The sequence below is a fragment of the Anguilla rostrata genome, chromosome 3 (genome assembly GCF_018555375.3).
Source record: "Anguilla rostrata isolate EN2019 chromosome 3, ASM1855537v3, whole genome shotgun sequence".
Classification (NCBI taxonomy): domain Eukaryota; kingdom Metazoa; phylum Chordata; class Actinopteri; order Anguilliformes; family Anguillidae; genus Anguilla; species Anguilla rostrata.
The window spans coordinates 15,582,947-15,591,045 of NC_057935.1; positions in this window are offsets into that span (position 1 = coordinate 15,582,947).

Genomic DNA, 8,099 nt, shown 5'->3' on the forward strand with positions numbered 1-8,099 from the left:
AATAAACTGTAGCTCCAGAGACCTGACACACGCCACAAATGGTTAGATTAATCCGCTCTGAGCAAAACCCTGTGCTTCAACTTTCCAGAAGAAGTGGACAGAGATGGATATTCAGTATTCCATGTGAATGGATAGGATGGATCATTGTGAGTGGACAACCACAGCAAGACTCACAGGGGGGTGGGGAGAGGGGGGTAGGCAGAAGTTCTTGAGAGCGCAAGGGGAGGAACAGAGAAAGTGAAAGAGAAAACGAGTAAATGCACAAGTGGGGGTGAGAGAGAGCCTAATTGAGTCTCATATTTCTCCCTCTTCAGTCCTTTCTTGGATTATGTTGAGGAGGGACTGTTTTACTGTGAGAAGGGGCCCCCGCAGTGTGAAGTACCTAGGATGTCCTACACAAACATAAGTTATGCGTTTCCTCCAGAGATGTGGGTAAATTCCATTTCAACGGAGGAAATGAATTGAAGTTCAATAAATAGGTTTTAAATATGTACATTCATGTATTGCATTTCAGTTCAATTCCTGGCTGGCTGAAATTAAAATGTAATCATCCCCAACCCTGGTATTCTCACTGATGAGTATGGTAACATGCACCCATGAGATCATGTGCTCATCTAGTTAGGACAATATTGGTGCATTTTCACCAAGATAAACATAGATAAAATAACATGACTCAACACTGTCACGTTTAGACCCGTGGACTGAGAGACACATGCGGGTGCAAGGCCAGCTTTTTCCACCCTCAATGCGAGGCTCAGGCATTCTGGGATTGTATTTGACATCCTATCCTCTCTGCCGTTGCCTCTCACCTCAGCCTGTATCCAGCCCCAGAGGCTCTGACACCAGAATGTCGGTCGTCTCTATTGATTAGTTGTGATTTAATTAATTTTGAGGCCCGTTCCCTTTGGGATGAGAGGTCGGTCGGATAGCCCCAGCCGTGTGAGTTTTCGACACCGAGCAGTCTGCCTGGCCGTGATCAATCTCCAATTTCATATTCTGCCATCATATCCAATCAACGGCCTGGAGAAGTGAGAACTTAAAGACTGCACTCTCTCCGACTGCTCTGGCGGATGATAGAGGCTGCTGAGGTCAGCAAAACTGTGTTTGTGAAAAAGAAGAAGGAAAGGCTAAGGGAGTCAAAGGTAAGGACAGCTGTTAATTGGATCCAGATCAGTATTTGCCACGCACAAAAGTAGATAAATAATTCTGTCACATTGTGATGATGCCTACAGCATTAGTAAGATGGCGAATGGGACTGGAGTTTTGAGGAAGGCGGTATTATGTGGGTGAGTGGCATGGGAGTTGGCAGGGCTGGGGTGTGTGATGTGGAGTTTGGGGACTGATGAAGCTGGGGCTGAGGGTGGGGAGGTTATTCCCAGCCAATGAAGGACACTGGCTTAGAGGTGCAGACTCTCCCGGTGAAGGAGGTTTACCCTGCCGCAATCCGCACTGCAGTTCCATCGTATCCGGTTCTCGGCTCAGAGGGAACATATTAACTTCCATATTGACCACAGCTTCACAGTCTGTTGTTCTGTTTATATCCAATTAAACTGCAATGCCAGTCCAAGGAGATCTAATTGACCACAGTTTGAGATTAAGTGACAGTCGGGTCTTAATGACCCACTGGTGGATTGTATATTAAGTTTCAGGCCGGTTGTGTTGTTGTTAGTGCAGTATGCTCTGGGTGTCAGAGGAGAAAAAAAAGTGCTGTGTGGTGGTTTGAATGTGCATGGTAATAGATCCACCTAATATTGATCACGTAAAGAAATGCAGAAACAGCATGTTACTGTTTTACTATGTAAAAAAAAGTTTAAGCACATCTGGACAGTGGCCTTCGTAAGGGTGTGAGGAATATGCTATGTGTTTCTCCAGATATTTACAGACCCTTTGCCACATGAGGCGGGCTGCCAATTAAACAGACAGCAGCATGCGTGGTGACATTACAATGTTCGCTTCAGTATTTGCTGGTTCCTTGGTAGCCTTTCCGACACTGAAAGAGTTAACGCATGGAAGTGTGTGATATTAATTACTGTGGAAGCTGGTGGCAGTGCCGAGGGTGTCAGATGCATTTGGAAACCAATATGCAGCCTGCAAACGAGGGCATACATAATTGTAACAAAGGGTAGCCATTTTGACAGCTTTTTTTGGCGTTGATATCGATCAGAATGTGCTCATTCTCATTCCAGTCTCCCTGCCACGTGGAGCTGAGCGCGTTTCTGGTGCTGTTGGCTTCCTCCTGATCACAGACTCACCGCAGACACACGACCAACACAAATGCACTGCCAGCCAACTGCGGAACAGGGAAAAAAATACATATGCATACAATATAGAAATACAATATATTTCTGGAAAAAACAGTGCAGTGGTATTTGGGGAGTTCTGCTATAAGTTATTGATATCTGGTATCTGGTGGGTCTAAAGGGCCAGGGTACCCACTTTTTTCAGTGCGCAAGAAACTGGAAATTCTGCACAGGAAATGACTTCACAGGAAGAGGTCAACATCATGATCCATGTGAGGGAAGAGACACAGCCAGATACCACAGGCCTCCAGTGGCAGGGGCGTCCAGAAGGACTGCCCGCAAGCACTTCCGATGTTACCTCTCGACACCGCTATTTCTCTCTTCCATGGACTGCGACCAAACACAAGCTGGACTAAGGACCAGGTCCCACAACCATTTTAATTTAACCAGCCCTGCCTATATGAACCATATTTTTATCCAATTCCACAGGAAGACACCAGAGAAAGAGAGAAAACAACCAATGGCATCATAATGCGGCCATATTTCTTTCTACCATAATAAACCCAGTCTGCAGTGGTATTTGAATAATAATAAGAAAAACAATCCATTCAGGGAATGTGTTTTGTCTGAAAATAGATTTCTTTAATCTTAAAGACTGAAGGAGTGTTTTAAATGTATGCTGATTTAATTTTCTTCCCGCCTCTGGTCTCGTAAATACATTTGCATTCGGAGAGTAGGGAAGGCCATTGGTTGATAATTCATCAAGTTCATTCTGGATCGTTGAAACAGTTCAGCACAAGGTTAGCACTCTGGGGGGTATATACTGTGTGTTTTGGTATGGTTTCTCATCTTGAGATGTGTAATAGACCTTAAGTGACAAAGTGAAGATATTATAGGGACAAGATGCAATTCAACAGACGGGGAATGAAAATGCACAAATAAATCAGATATTTTCAATTATATGCAGAAGGAATATAGTGCAACCATCTTCGCAATGCAAATTTTATTTGCTCTTCAGCACCTCACCAAGAGGAAATGCATCATTCTGCGATCATTCGGGTTTTCGGATTTAAAAAAAAAAAACATTTTTATGCCTGGCATCTACGCATTACAGAATGGCCAGAAATTGCCATACACGGAGAACCTTTTCCGGTTTGTTTTTCTCATGCTTTTGACAAAGAGAACAAAAATAAGTATCTGTGTAATGTCCCTCTGGTCTGTTCTGTCAGCATCCCGGATTGTTTCTGCTTCCTGTGTTAATGGGCAGTGATGCTGTGAAAAAATACAGGAAACTCAAAATGGCTAATTTTCTGTCTCCCTGTGTGGACTCTTGTTTACTTGCACTAAGTGTCTGAACAGAGGGAAGGTCAGCCAAACAATGAGATGACCAAGACGCTAATGGCTTTCAAATGGAAAAACCCCAAGCAAACAGCAGAATGACTAATCGCAGCAAGTGACACTGAAACAATTATTGGAGCGATTAAGTACCCACAATGGAAGTAAGAAAGGCAGGCACAGGCTTCATTTTTTACTTATTTATTTATTTTTTGGGGGAGGCGGGTGGTTGGGGATGCAGTCCTCTGTTCCCTGTCCCCCATAATTATCAGGAATCGTCAAAATCCTCAGGGTTGGTGTATGTGTGGGTTAGTTTTTTTCAGAAGCAATAGCTCCCTTCTCCTGCCCCCCACAATGTTGACACAAACCCAACACCCTGGAAGACAGGCTCAGTGAGGTTCTGTACCAGTTGAATCACAGATCCATGCTAACCCCAGTGCGACTAAAATCAGCGGCGTCTCATCGCTCCGCTCAGAATTGGCTAATAGCGTGTGCCTGCGATTTCTAGGCCACAGGCCTCAGCCAACGCTCCTGGGAGTCCCTTTACCGACTGAGGTACACAGAAGCCCAGACTTTATTAAATCCAGTTCATTTATCCAGCACATTGCCCATGCTCAAAGTGCCAACCCTACAGTATGGGTTCTTAAAATAATTTCCGACCCACAACGCGTGCTACCTCTGTCATTGCTGCGTCGCTGCGAGTCTTTCTCCTCAGAAGATTCGATTATGGTGATGCACGTCAAGCCTTTCACTCGGGCCAGAGGACCTGTTTCCGTGGTGACCCTGGGGTTGGGGAGGAAGTAAGATAATCCATTTCCAACTGCATAATTTTCCTGGAATTTATATTTATTCCATTGGCCCACCTCACAGCAGATTGGTTCCAAGAGTGCTCAGAAACTTACTGAGCAGAACCCTTGAGCCGTTCGAAATCTGCGTTTGCTGAGTTTGTCAAATGCAAAGGGGACGCGAAACTCTCTTCATTATCCCCACGGGAGTTTACAAAAAATAACGAAGAGAAATAGATAAAATTATTACTCGCAGCACTTGGAAGGAAATGTTTACTCAGATTGTACTGCTATAAGCAAACATATGCCTGAACAGCTGAGGGACCATTATGAGACGTTTCTTTCCGTGTCCATGTGATGAATGTGACCGTACTTTAGAACCACTTATCACGATAACGCGTTGGCAGCTTGAATTTTTTTGAGGCTTTTTTTTTTTCTTTTGAAAATACGCCTTAACAGCTGAGAGCCCGAGACGAGATGCCTCGTCTACGTGACGAACGTGACCAAACTTCAGAACAAATTATCGTCATCTTATCATTGGCAGCTGTAATTTTGTTTTGCGTCTTTTTTCTTGGGAAGTGGAGGGCGGCGGTTACCGCTGGCAGTTGCTGAAATGGTCTTCCTGAAATATGTTTCCTTCACATCGGTATCTCTCTATTGAAAGAATTTCTTATTGTGTGAGAGCAGGTGTAGCCCTGCTACGGGTGCTGAAAGTTTTATGCCTCTGTGCTTTTGTGTCATGCTGCCGCCCATTGATGTCTGCAGTACAGGAAGTGAATACATATGGCACCATTTGCAGTGGGAAAAAGAAAAAAAAAACTCACAACATAATAGTAACAATATAAAAAAAATAGGTGGTTGACGTTGTCATCGGGTGCTTTGGAGAAGAGCATGCACTTGTTTGTGCTTGATAGCAGAGTTTGCAGCAGTGACTGCTGATGAATGAGAATGGCCATTCCAGATCTGGAGGAAAAGAGGGAAAAGCACTACAAAAAATAACAAACAGTATAAACATAGGAATATGGTTGACAGATTAATGCGACGCGTTGCTCTGTCTTCCCTAAAGTACAAGTCCAATTGTGTCTGAAAGCTACAGAATCCAAGGCCAGAGTTAGCAACTGACTGAGCTAGCATAGGGCCTAACGTGAATGAATTACCTGCCTTTTACCTGCTACGACCCTCAGGAACCCTCTGTGTAGCCGTAAGTATTTGGACAGTGAAACTGTTTACGTTGCTTTGGCTCTGTGCTCCAGGACATTGGATTTAAAATGAAACAATGAACGTGAGGTTGGTGACTGTCAGCTTTAATTTGAAGGTATGTACATCCATATGGGAAATATATGGCTCCAAAAGTCATTGTTTTCTATAAGACACTGCCTAGGAAAGAATTCCAAAGTGCACTGAGTACATTGTGAGGGTGTGCAAAGCACCTGAAAGACATTTCCAAAAAATGTGAGGAAATATTCTGCCTTGAAGTTCTCAAAAAAGTATAAGAGGAGTTGCCCATAAAATCATTCAAATTAAATTCCATTTTTTTTGTACACACATGCAACTGACTTAAGTGGTTAAGTAGTTATTGTACATAGAGGCAGATTGACATAACACAACATCAGAAAACATCAGAAAAAACATCAGCTGATGAACAAGTCGAAAATATCTAAAATATAAAAACAGACACAGTAAGAGAAAGCACCTGTTCAGCACAACCCAAATATGTCGAGTATTTCAAGTGTGTATTTTACCCACATATGGTATGTAAAATACATCAGTCAAAATATCATTCAAACTCTATACAGGAAGGTGGGGTTGAATGTCTGGTTGCAACCATCACCTGTTAAATACCTGTTGGAAGACCTGTTGGCATAAAGAAAATCATTGTGGTGTGCATGGTCAACCACGTGCCCAAAAGATGAAGACCGATGGAGTGAGGTTGAATCGGTGTGTAATCGATATAAATACATTTTAAAGACAGCTCGGAGAAATTCTTTCATTCTATTGATTGAAATGGCTGGAAGCAGATTTAAATCATGGCCACAGATCCATACAGAAGGCTTCGGACCACTTGCCATGACACAGGAAGGTCTATTTTTCTGTTTTTACTGTCATCCATAAATATCCTATAAAGGAACTCTGGGCTGGAGTGGCCAATAGATTCTCATCATACCATGAGGGAAAACCCAGTGGGATTTTAAAATAGCTCATACCTATAACATTTACCCAAGGGGCTGTCAACTGATGCTCTTTCTGTCCCAATGAAATAATCATAAAGTAAAATTGCCAATTATAACACACACACACCCAAAAACAAGAAAAAATTTGAGTGTCGGTTTTAATTAATGATCACTTGAAAACTTGGCATGATGGGATGTTATTCTCAGTGTTAGTTTTGTAATACCTCATTAATTATTAACATTGGCTGTAAAATGCTAGCTTTCAGTCTTGCCTGACACACAAAGGCTCACGTTTTATTAAAAAATAAAAAAAAACCTTGTGGATAATCTGATGAAGGTTATATTTTACTACTAAGTTCAAATCATGATTAAAAAAAAAAAATATATATATATATATATATATAGAAATAATTGCAATTTTTTCTCTTTATCAAAAATTTCTGGGTGCTAATAGATGTAGTTGATACCAGAACTCTGACTGATTAAGGTCTCAGTCAAGCAAGTCCATTATCAACAAAAGGAATTCATTTAGTTCCAGTTTAATTCTCAGAGCAAATTATTCCCCTGAATAATATGCCAATTATTTATTGCGCTATAATTCTGTGGAAACAATGACCTTGATTGCCCCCCTGAGGTGGGGGCTGGGGGTTGGGTTGGGGGCGGGGGGCAATCAAGGTGGAGGAGGCGGGGGGGTGATTCCACTCACCCGCACACACACGCACACTTACACACGCACATACACACATCAGAGCCAGCTCCCACCTGGAGAACTCTGGAAGGCTGTGATGACTGAACACCTCTCATTATCCTCCTCGCCCTCTGCCTAAGTGTCATTTGCTGGAAATCACCATTGCTACAGCCACTGGGGACACTCCTCTGATATGTGCCAATGTGAAATGTTCATTCTGTCCTTCTCACTCCAACTTTTAGGCTGTCTGTGTACATATCACCATGATGAAGGGGAAGTTATTTCACTGTACACAAAAGGAAAAACGATGCTGGTGTCTCTCGGGTGTGGCTCCCTCACTGAGTCAGTGACTTGCTCACTCAGTCACTGACTCAGTCACTCTAAATCGCACTCACTCATTACAGAAAAATTAACTGTAATCCCTGGTAGATAACAAAAGTTAGTTAATTCAACCAGAAATAAACAAGGAAATGGTCCTTTTCTCAAAAACAAGAATTGAACTGTTTGACTGTTGGACCAAGCTACAATTTCATTATTAAACTGATTTGACGACAATTATTCTTTTTTGTATCGTCAGGTAGAGAGATTACGGCAGAAGAAGGCGGATAAATGTGCTGATTAATGCTCGGGTTTCTGTATTTTGCCCTGCAGCGAATCACAGGCTCCTCAGCTCCTTTTGGACTGCATTCTCAGTGCCCTGCCCTCTCCGTATTTTCAAAGAAGCACTTCCCTTCCTGACTGAACGGGAGATGACAGCATCTGTGTCATCACCTCAGACGAGAGACACAAAGGTAGGGGGCTGGCCCCGCCCACAGCGCTGACGCACGGGCGCACTCAGGCGCCTCCTTCATCCTGTCCCGCGCGTCTCCGGGGCCCTGCT